The following is a 19,930-nucleotide window of genomic DNA, read 5'->3' on the forward strand; positions in this document are numbered from 1 at the left end:
ATTTTAATTTTGCCTGGAAGAAAAAATTATGCTCCTGACATTTTTAAATTGCTAGCTTAAGGAAGCCAGCAGACTGGGGGAGAGAGAAGTTTTCATAAGTTCTACCCTTAGGAATTAAATAAGAACTAAAAACAGAGAGCAATCAGGGCTTCCAGCTACTAAAAGAGGAAAAGAGTCAGAAACAGAAGAATTTTCTATAAGAATGCTGTAAGGTTCCAGAATCTTTTTAATCCTCACAAGTTTGTTATTAAAACAAAACAAACCTCCAACTCTTTTTTCCTTGCCCTTTCTTAAATATTGGGAATAAAAACAAAACAAAAATAGAACTCTCAAAGCAAGGTCTGTAGGTCTATTTTAAGGGACTGCAAAGTACAGAGCAGCTAGGGAGACTGTGCCTCACCGGCCTTCTAGAAATATGGTCAGCCTTGAGGTCTGTGAATTGGAAGGCTAAGTTAAACAACTAACACCTGCTCTCCAGCCTCACCTGCATTCTCAGTGTGATGGCAATCTCTTCCCTTATCCCCAAAGAGCTTTCTCTTTCTCCTATTATAACAGTTATTCCAAACATTTAACATGCTTCAAGTCGTCTACCCCAGCCTTCCTCAAAGTGCACCTAGACTAGGCATTGTGATCAGAAAGGAGGTATGTGTAGTGGGTAAAATAACGTACTCTTCTTGAGCCAGTCTTCCTGGGTTTGAATCCTATCTCTATCATGTAGTAGCTTCATTACCTTGGGTGAGTTAATTAGCCTGTCTTGGACCTTGGTTCCCTTATCTGCAAAATAATGTGATAATGACACCTTTCTCATAAGTTAGATTAATGATTTGATGGGTATAGAGCTTATAGAAAAGGAGCTGGCATGTACTAAGTGCTCAATAAACATTAACAGACTAAACACACAACATTTCCTCTCTTCCATAATCACTAAAATCACACACACACACACACACACACACACACAACAAACTTAAAAACAAATCCATAGCACTGTTGGAAAATCAAGAGAGGAGCCAACTAGCACTCCACAACCAGAAGAATTTTCTGAAAGTTAAAAAGGGAAAGATTGGCAACAAAGCCCACAAAATTAAGGAAGCCACAAATTCAGCAGGAGGAAAAAGAAAGCTCTTTTTTAAAAACTGTAAATTTTTCATTGGTACCCCAGAGAAATATAAAAATGATGGGCATCATGGGAAAAAATGAAGGAAATTAAGCTTTCCCACTCAAGTCAAGAAAAAAGCAAAATGCTCATTTTTAAAATTTTTTTTTATTAAGTAATTTTTTGTAGAGACAGGCTCCCACTACATTGCCCAGGCTGGTCTTTAATTCTGAGGCTCAAGTTATCCTCCCACCTTGGCCTCCCAAAGTACTGGGATTACAGGTATGAGGCGTCACACTCAGCCATAAAATGCTCATTAATAATGCTTCAGTGCAAGATTATTTTCACATCCTTGCCAATGCAGTAAGACAAGAAAAAGAATTAAGAGTATAAACACTGGCTAGTAGAATATTAAGTTTTACTTATCTATAGATAATATGAGTCTTTATCCAGAAAACCCAAAAGACATAACCGAAAAACTTTTCGAGTTATTAAAAAAGTCCAGTAAATTGATAAGACCAAACTAATATGCAGAAATGAAAAGATCATTAATCAGAACTCTTTTAACTTCCAGTCCCACCCAGCAGCAAACATAATTTGTATCCACATTCAACCTTACTTCTTTCACTGTTCAACTTTAGGATATACTGCAAGCAGTTTTCCAAAAGGGTTGTATTAAGTACACTTCTGGCGGGGTGCAGAGGCTCACACCTATAATCTCAGCATTTTGGAAGGCTGAGGCAGGTGGATCACTTGAGACCAGGAGTTCAAGACCAGCCTGGCCAGCAGGATGAAATCCTGTTTCTACTAAATATACAAAAATTAGCCAGGCTGTGGCATGAGAATCGCTTAAACCCAGGAGGTGAATGTTGCAGTGAGCCGAGATTGCTCCGCTGCACTCCAGCCTGGGCAACAGAGCAAAACTCTGTCTCAAAACAACAACAACAAAAAAACACTTACACCAGAAGGGTAAGAGAATTTCATTTCCTCCACATCATTGCCAATACTTGGTATTTTTAGTGTTTTTAATTTTAGCCATTTTAGTGTATGTATAGTGATAAATACTCATTATGGCTTTAATACGCAATCCCTTGATGACTAATTAATCTTAAGCACCTATTCATGTATACTGAGCTATTTGGCTATCCCTTTTTATAGAGTGTCTTCACAAGGTATTTGCTTATTTTTTTTATTGAGCTCTCTGGTTTTTTCTTATTGATGTATATATACTAGAGCTAATTTCTTTATTGGACATGAGTATGATTAATATTTTCTCTTACTCTATGGCTTGCCTTTTCACTCCATTAAGAATATCCTTTGATAAAGAGAGGCTTTTGATTTTAATGTAATTGAATGTATTTCTTTTATTTAAATTTAGTCATTTTTGTGCTCTAAGAAATATCTGCCTACACCAAGATCATGAAAATATGATGCTCCATTGTCTTCAAAAAGCCTTGTTGTTTTCCCTACTATGTATCTGTAATTTTTTAAATTGGTGTACAGAGAATCCAGAATTAATGTTTACATGGTTATCCAATTGACCCAGTGTCATTTATTGAAAATATTTATTTTTCTTATCCAAGATTATCTTGGCTATTCTCAGCCAACCTAATGCATCTCTACTTCTCTTCTTTCTATCTCCTGAAACTACTTTTGATGATCTCCCCAATTTCTCAAACATCAAATACAAAGGAAATGTTTTCACTTGGACCTTAATTTTTCTCCCACCATTTAACACTCAGCCTTTGGCTCCTTAAAACTTCCCTTCCCTTGTCTTCCAAGACAGCATGGTTTTCCTTTTTTTTTTTTTTTTTTTTTCTGTACTGCTTTTTTTTCAGTTGTTCATTCTCTTCTCCCAGGATCCCTTCAGTCTTTTCACTTCTCTTTTCAGGACTCACACTCCTCCTAAGTGATCTTGTTCAGATGCAGGCCTCTAACCACTCCTACTCATGGATAGCTCCGAGCATTATTCCCAGCCCAGGTTTCTAATTCTCAAGTGCAGACGAAGATAATCAAACATATCCAAAACTGAATGCATTAATCTCATCAGAAAGAAGTCCAGTAAAATGGCTGGATAAAACATATATGCAAAAATTAAAAAGACTATTAAACAGAACCCCTTTAACTTCCAGTTCCACCACGCCTAGAGACTTAATACTCCCCCAACCACACCTCATCCTTCTTAGATCTCCATTAGCTAAAAATATACCACCGTACTCAATTGCCAGAGACCATGAAATCTCCTTCAAATACCTTGTCCAGGTTCTGATGACTTAACCAAGCTTCTCTCCTAACCATTTCCTCCTCTCAACCCCTACTACTGCTGCCCTATTTCAAGCCCTCACTGTCTCTCACACGGCTTTACTACAGCCTTTTGCCTTATCCCCCTGTATTTGGCCTCACATGTTCAGTTTCCACACAAGGATCCCCCCAACTGATAACTAACATTTCCTTCTTTTTCCTACAGACCAGCAATTGGTTCTCCCAGTTAAGTTACACTAAATCCACATACAAAGTCTCCATAAATCAAAATAGCCACCTGACAAGTAGGTGCCTCATGCCATTAAGTGTAATGGAAGACTTGGATACAAAAGCAAGGGGGCTTGAAGCACTGCTGGCTGCCCAAGAGGCGAGGACATCACTGCAAGGGCAGAGGACACACAGGGAAAGTTCTTAGGGCTGATATCTGGTCATGCTTGTTATCTTCTACATAGAGAAGCAATACTGGCAGCCATTCCCCACCAAATCCTTATTTCCTATCCTGTGGCCCGACTCTGATTTGACAGACCTTTTATATCTAAGAAACTAACATTATCACCTGCGCCATTCACCAACAGCCCCAAAGACTCATCAAGTGAAGATGTGTAATTTTGCAGAGGCACAAATTTCAACCACATATGCTATGGGGCTGCTTATTCTGCATGAATCATTTAGCAGTGAGAAAGCCAAATGTCTTGGGGTTGGTGAGTCACGCCCTTGGAATAAAACCTGACGACTGAAGCTCAGGATTTGCAGCAAATGACTGAAACCAAAGGGGCCCTGGGAAATTGTCATTCTGGGAGCAAAAAGGAGGGAGGAAACTGAGATGGCAGCACTGCTTTTCACAGTGAGTTCCAGGGACAGGAAGACCACCAGGGCAAGAGTGTTTGCCCTTTGGGCAGTTGAGTTCCTGGACCTCTAATGAAGAAAGAAGAAAGTAGGACAAGCTGATCTGGCCCTGAGACAGAGACCCAATGCTGGGCTAAGGCAAGTCCCATATGCAGTTTACAACAAGGACCTTAGCTGTTCTGAAATGGACCAACTCAAAGAGACAAGCTAACATCTACTCCCTCCATCAGCATGAAGATTCATATTCCTTTTATTCTCCTAAGAACTTACTTGGAGCACAGCAGGTCAAGTCAGAACCATAACTGGAAGAAACCTGCGTGTAAAAGATCAGCAGGAGTGACACAAAATCCTCAGGGTCCTTGCCCAGAAGATTGATCCTTCAAAAAAGTGAGTCTTACTTGGGCAAAAGTGTCAGACTCCTAATATCCATTTATTTGTCTGGTTTCCACTCCATCTTGTATCCAAGGGTGTCTGGATAACTCTACCCAGTGAATAATAAGCCCATTTTATTTCTTTAGGGGATTCTGCACTTTAGGGGGATACATTATGCTGGATATCAAATTAAATGCCCATTCACATTGAGCTCAAGTCACTTGTCACCAAGGGCTGGGTATAGCAGCTAAGGAAGATGGCACTGCCAGGGCTGGGTTTTGCAAGGAAATGAGTTTTAATCATCAAGTTCAGTTTCAGCACTTGGAAATCATCCATCTTGATGAGGAAATAAAATCAGCTGATCTTTTACTTTGCTCATTTGAAGGCAATGAGACATTTCTTTGCATCAGATAATAGGCTTGTGACCCCAGAGGACACCTGTTCTCTCTTTACCATCTCAGCAGCTGTAAGCCCTGAGCAGCACACGTGAGCATGAAGGAAAAGGGGCTTCCTTAATGGGCAAAGTCAAGGATGGATGGTCTGAGCCAATAGCAGGGTCAGAGATACAGGGAACCCCAAACAGCAATTAATTTTAATTTTAATTGGCCTTGGCATACACTGGATGACTTCTTGTGCAATAAATCCATCCTCCTAATTATTAGCTTAATTAACTTAATTATCAGGCTAATATTTAAGTTAGTTGGTATTCTCTAAGTTATTCATAGTGCAAAAGGGCCCATGAGTATGCAGAGTCAAGAGGCCTGCGGCTGAGATCACACTGATAGGTAACTGGGAGTTGACAGGCACTCCCACTGAGAACATCAGGCATACCACTGACTGACCTGGTATAAACCAGCGAAACAGGGCCCTGGGTCAGCCAGGCCCCCATACTCTCCAGTCATCCTCAGGGAGAGTTTTTCTCAAGGGTGTTGATCATCACTGAATTGAGGGAAGTGGCCCTATGTCACCATGCTGGTGCTCGCCTCCAGGCCCTTATTTATCCTGCCTGTGGTACTCTTAGCTTTAAACTTCACTGAACTCTCTCCTACCCAAACTTTATGACTCAGCTCAGTGATACTTCCTGCTGGCAGCTGTCTCAAGGGGCTTGCTAATCAACTGTTCATGTATTAGTAGCACCCAGCATGTTTACTTGTGGGGCAATGCACTCTATAAATGTTTGATGAAGAAATGAATCAATTATCCTGTGCTTAGCACTTTTTACATTTAAAGTAATTGCCTCTTTTCTTATTTATCACTGCCAGTATGGTGAACCCCTTGAGGATAGGAAACTTACTCATTTTTATGTTCCTGCTCTTAATAATGAATGGCACAGAAAAGGCACTTAATAAATGGGGGCAGAGCCCACCTATCTCCACCCTAAGAGACTGACTTTTTTGCTAAGTAAGCTAACTTTTGTGTGAAACTTCTTGGTGTATAAAGTATTTTCATGTGTCTTATCATTGTTTATCCTCACAGGGACTGGGGATGAAGAAGAGTGTATATGGGGGGGCAGGGGTGGTGGGGGCGACTGTGAGTTAGATACTTTCATTATTCGCATCGTACAGATGAGGAAACTAAAATTCATGAAGTTACATGGCTTGCACATGATCACAGGCTCATAGGTGAAACAAGAAGTCTATCTGGGTTTCCTGACTCTAAATCTACACTCCGTTATTTTCTAATCAACAACCAAAGTTTGTCCCCATCTCTTAACCACAAGTCCTATCTCCCAGGTATACTCTCCTATCAACCGGCTATGAACTAATGTACACTTAGGGGTTAACTCATTGCAGCTTAAGGGTTGAGATAAAGCACATACAGAGGTGTTTGACTTTCAAGATGATGATACTGAAAACTGATGTTCAGAAAGGAATGAGCTTCAAGTGCAAGAATTTTAGACACATGGCCAGGTGAGGAGAAGTTGATGAATAACTATGGGCAGTAACCTGAGAGACCAGGTTAGCCATTTTTATGTATGTTATGTAAAATGACAATATTAGTCATTTATTACTGCATAAGATACTCCTTAACTTAGCAGCTCCCAAGAACAGTAAACATTTATTATTGCCCACAGTTTCTAAGTGTCAGGACTCTGAAAGTGGCTTAGCTGGATGGTTCTAGCTCAGTGTACCTCCTGAAGTTCCAGTCAAGCTGCCAGCCAGAGCTGCAGGCAGTCACTGGGAGGCTTGAAGGGGATTGAGGATCCATTCCAAGATGGTTTACTCACATGGCTACCAGCTGTTGATAGGAGGTATACGTCCTTCCTATTTGGAACTTTCCATGGACTACTTGAGTGTCCTCAGACCATGGGGGCTGGCTTCACTCAGAGTGATCCAAGAGATAGTAAGTGATGGGGTTCAGGACACACTACCTTCAAGTATGGCACCTTACCATTTGAGAAAATAGCAGAAGCAGGAAGATCTCTTTGACTTTCCTCTTTGACCTTCTCCCCTGAAGCTGGCCATGAAAGAATTATCTGACCTTCCTTTCTGAAGTAGGTCATAAGACACTTATTCCAGAGATACCCTCCCTACAACCAGAGGAAAGGAACATAGTTATCTTTAAAGACACAGAAATGCCAAGAAGAATCTGAACAAACTGGTCTTGCTATGTTCCTCCCAGTTGATCACTAGTAGATCACCCTTTTGTTCTCCAATCATAATTCTCCACAGTTCTCCACTTCATCAAACTTGGTGTAAAAAATGCACTGTAAAAAATGCACAAGTTTACCTGTTTCTTTGGACTTCATTTCTGAAGGCTCCCATGTCACATTAATTTAAAAAAAAAGACAACTTACGTTAAATAAATTGAAAGGTGAGGGTAGAGGGCAATGAAGAAAGATTGATTAGAGGTACAAATATACACTTAGAAGAAATAAGACCTAATATTCAGTGGATCAGTAGGGTGACTATAGTTAACATTAATCTATTGTATATTTCAAAATAGCTGGAAGAGAATAATTTGAATGTTCTTAACATATAGAAAAGATGAATATTTAGGTTGATGAATATTCCAATTACCCTGATTTAATTACATGAGTGTATCAAATTATCACATGTGCCCCGAAAATATGTACATCCAATATGTATCAATAAAAATAAATAGGCTGGGCGCAGTGGCTCACACCTGTAATCCTAGCACTTTGGGAGGCCAAGGTGGGTGGATATCTTGAGGCCAGGAATTTCAGACCAGCCTAGCCAACATGGCAAAACTCTGTCTCTACAAAAAATTTTAAAAAAGATCCAGGCGTGGTGGCATGCACCTGTAGTCCCAACGATTCGGGAGGCTGAGGCATGAGAATCACTTGAACCTCAGAGGCGATGGCTGCAGTGAGCCGAGATCATACCACTGCACTTCAACCTGAGTAACAAAGTGAGACTCTGTCTCAATAAGTAAATAAATAAATAAAAGTGAATAAATAATTTTGTATGCTTTTCTATCATTAATCTGTTTTTTTAATACCGGTGTCTCAGTCATGAGCCTTATGATGGATGAGAAAAGAAATATTATTTTTTCTCCTCTACACAAAGTCAGAAGCCACAAAGTCTTTTCTGTTGTAGCCTTGAAGTCACACTTCCTCATTTTCACAATATCCTTTTGGTCACAAGGTCAGCTGCATTCACTGTAGGATGCATTCAATATATGGAGAAGTGAATATTACTGGGGACCATCTTAAAGGTGGCCACGATAACACCAGCAGGTTGCTCTGAACAAGATCTTTGCTCTGCCCCAAAATTTAATTCACTGATGGTTCCACCAAGAAATCACAGTTTTGATTTTGTATGTGTTTTAAACAAGTAGACCTTTAGCAAGAGAGTAAATCAAAGATAGCCAAAGACACTAAGTTAGATTTTCTACCCTGATGAAAGTATGAGTGGCCAAGATCACACGGTTGGTTTCTGGAAGAGCTCAGAAGAGACAAGAAGGATAGGAGAGCCAGCTGGCCTCTACATTCACCAAGGTCTCAGATTAGACTTTTAATTTTATCCCCAAATAAAATCTCTCAGACAGTCCCAAAGATATAGGAGCAAAGGAAGGCAATATTCATTGTCCAACCTTAAACCCCGAGCCTTGTGACTATACAACACTGCCAATGGCACAGGATAACTGTGAATTAATATTTTTCCAGATTTTGTGACTATTAAAATGCACTACATTGCATTTTTTCTGGAAAAAGTTTTAACTTATAAAATGTAAACATCAAAAAATTTCATAATTCTTATGATTCTCATTTTTTAAATTGTTTCTTTTATTTTAATATACAAGAGACCTCAAAAAAACTGAAGTGACCGTCATCTGTTAACATCTGAGAGGCTCGTCTCATGACCCCTCAACCTCTCAACTACTTGGAGTCTCATTCTTTTCCTTTGAAAAAACCAGAGGGTTGTGTAACTGACCTCTAAGGTTGGTCCAGGTCTTGCATCCCTTCAGGCACTAAAGCCATAGTAGTCAGTGCTTATTTTCCAATGCTCTGTGTGCCCTGAATGCTCCTTTAGTTAAGAATAAGAAGAAGGAAAGGGAAGTAAGTGTAAAGGGCAAATTCTGACCACCACACCATGTGGTGTAGTGAAACAAGTAAGAACCTGAAATGGGAGAAAAACATAGAACCATTTTTGCAGGATTTTTTTTTTTCCTTATCCACAAAGTCACGTTGAGACTGGTTTCTGGTTTGAAATAAAAGGGAGCTGCAAATATTCTGGCAGGAGGTCATCTTTCCTTTATGGTCTTTGCTCAGCCTGGGCCTCTGACTGTCCCAGGAGCCGGGCCCTCACCCCTCCCAACAGATCTGCTCTGGAAGAACAATATTTAGATGCCTTACCTTAGAAACATGACCACAGAAGGGCTGGCTTTTTTTGTAAGAGATGGGGGTTGTTTTAGTCTGTTTTCACGCTGCTGATGAAGACATATCTGAGACTGGGCAATTTACAAAAGAAAGAGGTTTATTGGATTTACAGTTCTACACGTCTATGGAGACCTCGCAATCATGGCAGAAGGCAAGGAGGAGCAAAGTCATGTCTTACATGGATGGCAGCAGGCAAAAAGAGGAGCTTGCATAGGAAAACTCTCCCTTTATAATACCATCAGATCTCATGAGACTTATTTGCTATCATGAGAACAGCACAGGAAAGACCTCCATCCATTATTCAATTACCTCCCACCAGGTCCCTTCCATAACGCATGGGAATTCAAGATGAGATTTGGGTGGGGACACAGCCAAACCATATCAGGGGTCTTGCTATGTTGGCCAGGTTGGTCTTGAACACCTGGGCTCAAGCAATCCTCCCACCTCAGCCTCCCAAAATGCTAGGATTACAGGCGTGAGCCAGTGTGCCTGGCCTATTTTTGTTTCTTGTTCCTACTAGAATTGCTGCAAAGAATCACAAAAGCAGCAAGGCTAGGACACTGGGCTGCTGCAGCAAAGGGAGGCAGCAAGTGAAGCAGTGATTCTGGGTGATCATGATGCCACCAGGCAGACTGCTGTTTGTGCTGCCGGTGTTCTGCTGAAAAACACATTCTGGGTCTGTGGAACCGGCAAATAGACTTCTGTCAAAAGGCAAAATTACAACAAATTTAGTCTAAAAATCTTAATTGTCTTTTATTGGCAACTCTAGAGTCTGGCAACACCTCATTCTGTAAAAAACAATGAGTGTTCCAATATGCTGAGCAGAGGAGATTGGCTTTATGGACAAAAAAAAAAAAAGGCTGAATGCTGAATAAAGCAGAAACAAAAAACAAAAAGTAGACTGGCAATTTCAGTTATTTTCCTTGTAAAGGTTAAAGCAGAGGGGACTTCTTTATGTTGGCTACAACTGGCCTGTTTGGCTATTTGGAGATTTGGCTATCCTCTCTCTTTCTCTCCTTTCTCTCTCCCAGCCGCCGCCTCCCATGTCTTGGAAGGTTATATAAACAACTTAGTTTTAGCTTGATTGCATGGAACTTAAGAATGAGTGACTCCATCTTGGTTTGGTCCATTGGGCCCAGTGCAACAGCTCAGGCCAAACCAATGGCCTCCTATACATTTTATTTAACACTTCCTTGGACTGGGGCAGGGGTATGGCCAGGTGAATGAATGAGGAAGGTTCTGAGCTGCCTCCTGACTTTGGGCATGACCAATAACCATGACTTGTTTTGTTTCAGGCCCTCCCCTCCTCCTCCTATCTAGTGAGCACCCAGTGATCCAATGTCCTTGTCCCCTGGTAAGGCCACTCTGCTTTCCTTATTACTGGAATTCAGCAAAGCCTCCTTCCTGGGTATCATATACACAGGAGGATACACATATTGCTAGTGAGCCAGTCTCATTTTGCCTATTGCACAGTGTGTCAATCAATGAGAAGACGAGTTTTATAGCAGAGAAGCTACCAAGTGAGCAGATGGGAGAAGAGTTCTCAAATTTGCCTCTCCAAAGACAGAGTTTAGGGATATTTATGGGATAACAAAACAGGGTGGTCTGAAGCATGGGGAAAGGTGACTTGAGGTGAGGAAAAGTGAGAATCAGTGATCTGCACAAGGGTAGGCAGACTTCATGGCTTTTCATATGATGGTGTTGGTGCTACCAGTGCCCCAGGTTCTTACAGTCTCCCAGGATTTAAATCAAGAGTGATCACCAGGCATAGAAATAAAGGGAGTTTATGAGCTGGTGCACAAGGTAGCCAGCTGCTACCTGAGGGTAGTGTTTGTGTTAGTTTGACAGGGTCTTTCTATAGGGAAGGGTTACATCAGGGCATGTATAGTAGGGGTTTTTCTAGTGCTTGCGTAGTGACTCAACATGTTTCTTCATATATCATACGTAGTGCCAGCATTTTAAATCTCCACCCCGGGGCATGAACTTTAGCATTAAAATGAGGGTGTAACTTTAATCTGGAGTTTAATCTGATGCACATGTGGGGCTCCCAGGAAGCCCCTAGCCCTCAAAATAAAACCTTGCAGTTAACTTCCTGGGTCTTTTGTTACTGACTGGCTGATGGTTAAATAAGCTAAACTTTTTCATTCAGACCATCTTAAAATAGGGAATTAGCCAGCCTGTATGTCTCATTTGCATGATCCGAGAGTGGAGTTTTTGGTCCTCTGACATCAAAAGGTCACCCATAGGATGCTCATGTAGGCTCAGTTGGAGGGTTGGTGGTCTCAGCTGGTTTGAACTGGACAAAAACTGACCCTAAGTTCCTGAAAAACAACCTAGGCAACTGTTACCATAGTGACCATTACATCAAAGCTGTTATCTATAAGAAAGCTCGTGAGTGGAAGTTTAATTATATTTTGCCTAGCTACATGACTTTTAGCTATATAGGTTTTAAAATCAACTAGAAGTGAATGACTAAAAGCAAGCAAGTTTGACAGGCCTAATCAGGTTAGCCCTTCTGTTTCAGCATTTCCCTCAAACTTCCTGTTGTACCTGCCACTGGCTGGAGCTGCAGAGTTTGGCTACTCAAGAACCTGACATACTTCCCAGTGGGATGCAGGCTGTCAATTCAGCTGTTCCTTTAGCAGAAAGAGCCAACATCATTGCAGCTGAAGCTTTCTTCCCTGAGGTACTTTGCCTCAAACCCTGGGGAAAAAATAGGTCTGGCCTCTGCTTTTTCCAGCTTTTCCTTCTGGAGGGGCAAGAGAGATTGATCTGGGCTCCAAGGATGGAGATGCCCCTGTGTTGAAGATCTGTCCTGTGTTTTCACTGGAAACCAGCCAGAAAGGTAGGGCTAAGCAGAACTTTTCTACGTTGGTGTTTGATTGCAACAAAAGAACCCATGAAGACCTGCAGTTGTTGTCTACAACCATGTGAAAGACTGCCACAAAGAAAAGTGAATGGGTCACTTAGTAATCCCAGAGGAAGAACTAGGACCAGTGGGAGAGGTTAATGGGAGGCAGAATCCAGCCCAGTGTAGCACATCCTGCCCCAAGAAGTAGTGATCTCCCTGTCACTTGGAGCATGTAAGTAACAATCTGTCAAAAATGTTGGACAAACTCCAAATGAAAAATAAATTTCAAGAAGCTTAAAAACCAGTTGAGACTTTTTAAAATGGACTTGAAGAAGTGGATAAATGTAGGAGTCCAGAGAGACTTGAGCAAGGGATTTCTTGCTCTATCAAAGTTCCCAGTCCTAGGAGCTGGCCCATCTTCTGGTTTTGCTCCAACTTCAAAAAGCTTCAGGGAACTGGAAGGAGTAAGACAGTGTTCCTACCACAGTGCCTGCCAGGAGGGTGGGCTGAGGGAAGATGGGCCTCTTCAACTCTCAGCATCTGTGATTCTGACAAGGAAAAAACTCAGAGCAGATAAGGAAAATCCTTCAAATCATCCCCAGACTGAATATTTAACAAAATTGGGGTTTGATTTTTTCAAATAAGGCATCAGTGGCTGTTTTTAAGCAACAAGGAGATTGTTTTATGCAAATTTCCCCTTAGGGCTTTCATTAAGATGTTAACATCTTTCTTGTCACAATATCTACTTTATTGCAATGAGTCATAGTCTTTCTCTATTCTCTTGCTAAGACATCTTTGTAAGATAAACTCTGGGCTGAGAGCAGGGCCTAATTTTTTTTTTTTTTTTTAACTAAAAATCCCTCCCAGAGAGTACTAAGGAAAGGGTTGGGAGACAGAAATTTTTAAAAAAGAAAAAAAATCATACTGCCAGTACGGTGAGATCAATAGATGGAACCAGAAACATTCCTGAGGAAGAAACTGGGCTTACTGTACTCTGCTGGTTAAAACCCAACTCCCATTGGACCAAGTACATATCTCTGGTGCTGGGAACATGCTAGAACCATTTTTCTTCTACCAGTGGGGATATCTAAGCCCTTTGAAGACAGCCCTCACCTCTCCATCCAACCCTTAGCTCCCTCTCTGGACCACAGGTAAGTGACTGTACAGTCACAGATATTTTTCTTCTGTAGAGATCCAGTCTGTGGCCCTGAAATGGAAAAGACAGTCACAGGAAAATAAATGCCATATATAACACTATGGTTATGGGGATAGAGGTGTCAACAAAAATAGTCTAACTCTGTAAAATATTTGAAGAGATTTTTTCTAAGCCAAATATGAGTGACCCATAATGGCCCATGACACAGCCTCGGGGATCCTGAGAACATGTGCCCAAGGTGCTCAGGCTACAGCTTGGTTCTATACATTTTAGGGAGACATAAGACATCAATCAATACACATAAGATATACATCGGTTCCATTCAGAAAGGCAGGACAATTGGAAGAGGGGGTGCTTCCAGATCACAGGCAGATTCAAAGATTTTTCTGATTGGATATTGGTTGACAGATGAATCAATAGAAAGGAATGTCTGGGTTAAGATAAGCAGGTGTGGAGATCAAGGTTTTATCGTGCAGATGAAGCCTCCAGGTAGCAGGCTTCAGAGACAATAGATTGTAAACGTTTCTCATCAGGCTTTAAGAGTCTAACAGTCTTGGCTGGGCATGGTGGCTCACGCCTGTAATCCCAGCACTTTGGGAGGCTGAGGTGGGTGGATCACAAGGTCAGGAGTTCGAGACCAGCCTGACCAACATAGTGAAACCCTGTCTCTAATAAAAATACAAAAAATTAGCTGGGTGTGGTGGTTGGCACCTGTAATCCCAGCTAATCCGGAGGCTGAGGCAGGAGAATTGCTTGAAGCTGGGAGGCAGAGGTTGCAGTGAGCCAAGATCACGCCATTGCACTCCAGTCTGGGTGACAGTGCGAGACTCTGTCTCAAAAAAAAAAAAAAAAAAAAAAAAAAAAGAGTCTATCAGTCTTAAGGTCTCTGTGTTGATGTTAATGATGATCAGTTGTGCCTGAATTCCAAAAGGGAGAAGGGTATGAGGCATGTCTGACCCCCTCTTCTCATCGTGGTCTGAACTAGTTTTTCAGGTTAACTTTGGAATGCCTTTGGCCACAGGGAGCGTCCATTAGTCAGTTGTGGGGCTTATGGTTTTATTTCTGGTTTACAGAAAGCCTTTTGTGTAAGATTCAAATAAGGGGAGAGAAGGGGTAGTTTCCATTTAGGGTGGAGCAGGCTTTAAGGAGAGGAGACATTCCTTTAGACTAGAAGTGAGTGAGCAGCCTTTCTCCAAAGGGCCAGATGGTAAACATTTTAAGCTTTGAGGGATGGCCATGGGTTCTCTGCCACAACTGCTCAAACTTGCTGCCCCTGGGAACACAAAATGAGTGAACTGTGTTCCTATTACATTTTATTTATAGACACTGAAATTTTATTTCATATTATTGTCACATGTCACAAAAAAGGGATTCTTTTGATTCTTTTTTCAGCCACTTAAAAATGTAAAATCCATCCGTAGCTAGCAGGTCATATAAGAACAGGCAGCAGACAGTAGAGTTTCCCACCCCTGCAGGGGATCCTAACAGCTCCATCATGCAGTCTTTCCATGTGCTGTGTTCTGGGTATATGACTGCATTATATGCACAGGAGGAGCTTCCTGAACACTGGGGGTGGCCGACTAAACCCTCCCAGGAGGTTTCCCTCACCACTCAGGCTTTTCTTGCCACCAGACCCCAAACACAATATTCCCTCAAGAAAACCACATATAAACGTTCAAAGTGCTTCTATTCTTCCTGTTGGAATGTGACTTAAGTGTGCAGGAAGCAAGGTAGGAAAGTAAAAGCCCTTCAAAGGGACATTTGGCTCAGACAGAAATCCTGATTATAAAATAATGCTTTTAGAATCATCTTAAAGTATGTTGGCGTTAAATATTCATAGGGAAAGAGATGTGTGTGAGAGAGAAGTGGGTTAGAAGGGAATGACACAGAGCCCAATCTTTCAGAGTGGCCTCACTGGAAAGGTGGTCATGAGAAAATAAACATCACAGATATAATGCCATGGTTGTCAGAGTGGAGTTCTTGTACGTTCATGTCACAGGAGGGAGAGCTGGGGACATTATTCCCTTTACACCTAGACCGTAAGGGCTGCAGTGGGAATTATAAAGTGGCTTTCCTCTGATGAGGAAAGTTTTTAGCTGAGACATTTTACCCTGAGAAAGAGAGGGAATGGCCCAGTGCATTCTGGAAAAGTCTTCTCCCAACTCACCAAAATAAATCAGCTGGGCCTGCTCTAAGAAAACATTTAGAGAACAGGTAGAATGTAGGCCTCAAGAAGTAACAGGTTGTATTAAGTATTAATGGACCCTGGAGTTTGAATCTCAGCTTTAAAATTTACCAGCTCTGTGGCCTTGGGCAATTCACTTAACTATGTGTGCATCCGTTTTTCCTCTAGAGTTCATACCTACTGCTACATTGTTGAGATTAAATAAGATAATTTTCATAAAAGACATAGCACAAGGTATGGCAAAAATGAAGGCTTAATGAAAACTGGCCTTGGTTATCATCACGACTGTAAACAAAAATAAATTCCTAAGCCCCCTATCAACTGAACAGACCCCCCCTTGGCCAAGGTAACCCCAGAGAAACCTGAAAATGGAATTCCTGGCCATGTTGAGAAGGGAGGTCTGACACACCCCCACCTGTGGAGTCCTGATAAGTAAGCAGCAACAAGAAAGGGGTCCCAGGTAGGGGAGAACAATTGTTCTGAGAGACAGCTAATTACAGAAACCCACTGGCACAACATCCTGTTCCCAAAGGCCTCATTCTGCACGTAGCCCCAGAAACACAACCTCATCTGCACATCTTATCTACATGTAGCCCCTCCAGCATGACCCTGTAACATTTCCCTCCAGCCCCTGCCACTTGGCAGACAACCTCTTCTCTGCTGTGCTGCCCATTGCTTTCTTGCAATGTACCTTTGTACTTTTTCTAATAAATCTGCCTTCTTTACCCACAACTGTCTTGGTAAATTCTTGCACCACCCTCAATGCCAGCCCCAGCCAGTCACACTGATGACACCATCTTTTGGAGTTTACATTAAAATATTGATCATAAGACTGGCAAAACAGACTATTTGTAGCAATAAGATGTCAGATTATTAAGAAGACCTAAGGCCGTGCAAGGCAGAGCTTAAGTGACACCTACAAACAATAATATCTCATTAGATGGGTTTTTATTAATCCAGCATAATGTGGCTGACTTTTTAACCTGACTTTGGTATGGCATGAAATGACAGATAGCAGACCCCGAAGGAAATCAAAATATTTTACCCCCAAATACATTTTTTGGACATGTTTTGAAATGGCTACCACAGGGCCAACAAATTGAAATGGTCCTGCAAAGCCCACTTTTGTGGGAAAAATTTGCATATGTAGAGGATCTCTGTTAATGCAGCAAGGCCTTCCCAATACAGGTCTTTTCCTGGATATAGGAGAGATTAAATAAGAGTCTGACAACTTTAAGGTCTGAAAAGAGACATTTACTATCTATTCTCTCCAAAGGCTGCTACCCTTGAAGCTCCATCTATATAACAAGAACTTTGACCTCCATGTACCCCCTTATCTTAACTCAAGCATTTCCTTCTACTGACTTCAAGCCTTTAGACAAAGTTTAACTCTTTCAACCAATTGGCAGTGGGAAAATCATTAAATCCACTATGACCTGGAAGTTGCCCTCCCTTCAAGGAATCCTGCCTCTTCAGATTTAACCATTATATACCCTTTATGTCTTGATTTATAATTTTACCTACAATTCCTGTGTTCCTAAAATATATAAAACCAAATTGTAAGCCAACCACCTCGGGCAAACTTTCTCAGGACCTCTTGAAACTGTTCCCCAGGCCATGGTCACTCATACTGGCTCAAAAAATCTCTTGAAAATATTTTATAGAGGTTTGTTTTCCCATTAACACAACTATCACCATTTCTTAGAGACTTTCCTGTAATTTTCAATAATACATAGTATTTCTAATTAGTTATGCTGAATGGATCTTACATTTTGTGCTTTTCTCTTAAACACGTTTTGTATACTTTTTCCATGTATCTGAATAACTGTCAATCTGTGGGTAAATGGTTTTATAATATGCCTTTTGTGGGGGCTATGGTCATTGGCTCCCTAAAGGTTTGCTGAAAAAAAATCAATGGCATGAGGCAGATTGATTAATGGGAGAAAAGGCATACACATTTATTTAACCTGTATGCACAGGAGCCTTCGGAATGAAGATCCAACTTCTCAATGAGTTATACAAGCTTACATACCATCTTGAAGTTACAGAAAGAATGGGGCCTTGGATTCTGGTAAAGCCTGTGATAGGAGTGGGGAGAAGAGGAATTCTACTGAGGGGCAATAAATTATTACTAGGGAAAATGATTGTATGAGGAACAGAAATTAACTTGTAAATAGTCTGTAGAGTCCTGATAAGATAAATCAGGAATAATGAGGAAGGGACCCCAGGTGGGGGATAACAATTGTTCTGAACAATGGCCTACTACAAACAACCCACCTGCACACCTGCACACCATCCTATTCCCAAATACCTCGTTTGGTACATAGCCCCTCCAGCACAACCCTATACAACTTCCTGCACTCCCGCCTCTTTGCAGACAGCCCTTTTTCTGCTACGCTGCTTGCTAAAGTCTTGCAACATCTCTTTATACTTTCTCTAATAAATCTGCCTTTCTTTACCCACAACTGTCTTGGTAGATTCTTCTACTGCCCACAATGCTGGGCCCAGCCAGTTGCACCCACAATATAGTTTTCTTTGGAATTTAAATGATCCCCAGAGACAGTCATTATACTCCTAAAAAGGTCTGCTCAGATACGGCCACATCTTGGTCTTGTTTTCTGCAGTAAATGATGAGATAACAGGGAGGAGAAGAAGGAGCAATTGTGCTTCTTGGTGGGTCTGGATGTTAGGGAGATAAAGGAACTTCAGTTTCTTTGGGAGAGATGATGGGTTGGAGGCGAGGTCAGAGAGACCGTGAGGTTTCTTCATTTCAGTAGATGTCAAAATGCCATATTTTAGGGTATTGGTTTCTGAGTGAATGAATAAGATTCAAAGTGAAGATTCATTCACTTTGAATGAATAAAATTCAGATTACTTAACCTCTCCCCAGTGTATGAGTATTTTGATCTTTAGTATTATGAACAATGCTACCATAAACACCTGTATACAAATATATTACAACTTGTATGCAATAATTTTTTTGACTCTCCCAGAGAAGGAAACATTGGCTTGAAGCATGCACTCAGGTGTGAGTTTCATGGTCTGTCTTATAGAGATTAACACTGACACTAGTGATGTGTGAGAATGCCTGTCTGCAGAGAAATGTACCAGCATTGAGTTCTATTATTTTGGCTTGTTTTTGCTAATAAATATGAAGTGGGAGCTCACAGTTGCTTTATCTTTTTTTTTTTTTTTTGAGACGGGGTCTCGCTCTGTCGCCCAGGCTGGAGCGCAGTGGTGCGATCTCGGCTCACTGCAAGCTCCACCTCCCGGGTTCACGCCATTCTCCTGCCTCAGCCTCCCCAGCAGCTGGGACTATAGGTGCACACTGCCATGCCTGGCTAATTTTTTGTATTTTTAGTAGAGACAGGGTTTCACCGTGTTAGCCAGGATGGTCTCAATCTCCTGACCTTGTGATCCGCCCGCCTCAGCCTCCCAAAGTGACAGTTGCTTTATCTTTAAATTAATTACCTGTGAGCTGATCATCTTCCTCACCAACTTTTCTATCATATTCTATTTTCTATTATATTTGCTACTGTTCACATTATCCAGCAACAGGTTCAGTAGACACATGGTCTTGTCCCTTGTAGATGTGTATAGCCTGTTGATATATTTTGAATTCATACTTTTCTCTATCTTATCTGTGATATGCATTTCCCATTTATTTTCTTTATATCTGGATTTTATTGTTTTTTGTGAAGTTTTAAATCTGTGTGGATCTTAACCTATCATCCTTATTGCCAAAAATGTTATGATTCAAGCAAGGAAGAAATTAACTTCCCTCCACAGTTGCATAAGGATAAGATTCTATTTTCTTTTCCTTTCTTTTTAACACTGTAGTCCCTAATCCACCTAGATGTACAATGCTACAAGTGTAAGTTATAGATCTGGATTTTTCTCCACATCCCTTCTAGTGATCCCAGCAAAACATACAATTATCTGTTTCCCTTTGGTTCCTTATACTTCACTTGTCACATAGTTTTAAAATATTTCTTTCTTTAGAGTCTGTTTCTGGAATCTCCATTATCTCCCAATGACCTATATTCTGTTTTTAAGCCAGTCCTACAGCATCTGAATAATTGTCACCATGAAACAAAAAATACTTGCTAGAGCAAGTTTCTGGCAAGCCAGCCCAGTAACTGGCATACGGTAGAGGCTTATTTAATGTTTATAGAAGGAATGTACAATGATCTCTAAATTATCTTTATTTCTTTTTTTTTTCGAGATGGAATTTTGCTCTTTTTGCCCAGGCTGGAGTGCAATGGCATGATCTCAGCTCACTGCAACCTCTGCTTCCCAGGTTCAAGTGATTCTCCTGC

This window comes from Symphalangus syndactylus, chromosome 12, assembly GCF_028878055.3.
Source record: "Symphalangus syndactylus isolate Jambi chromosome 12, NHGRI_mSymSyn1-v2.1_pri, whole genome shotgun sequence".
Taxonomy (NCBI): domain Eukaryota; kingdom Metazoa; phylum Chordata; class Mammalia; order Primates; family Hylobatidae; genus Symphalangus; species Symphalangus syndactylus.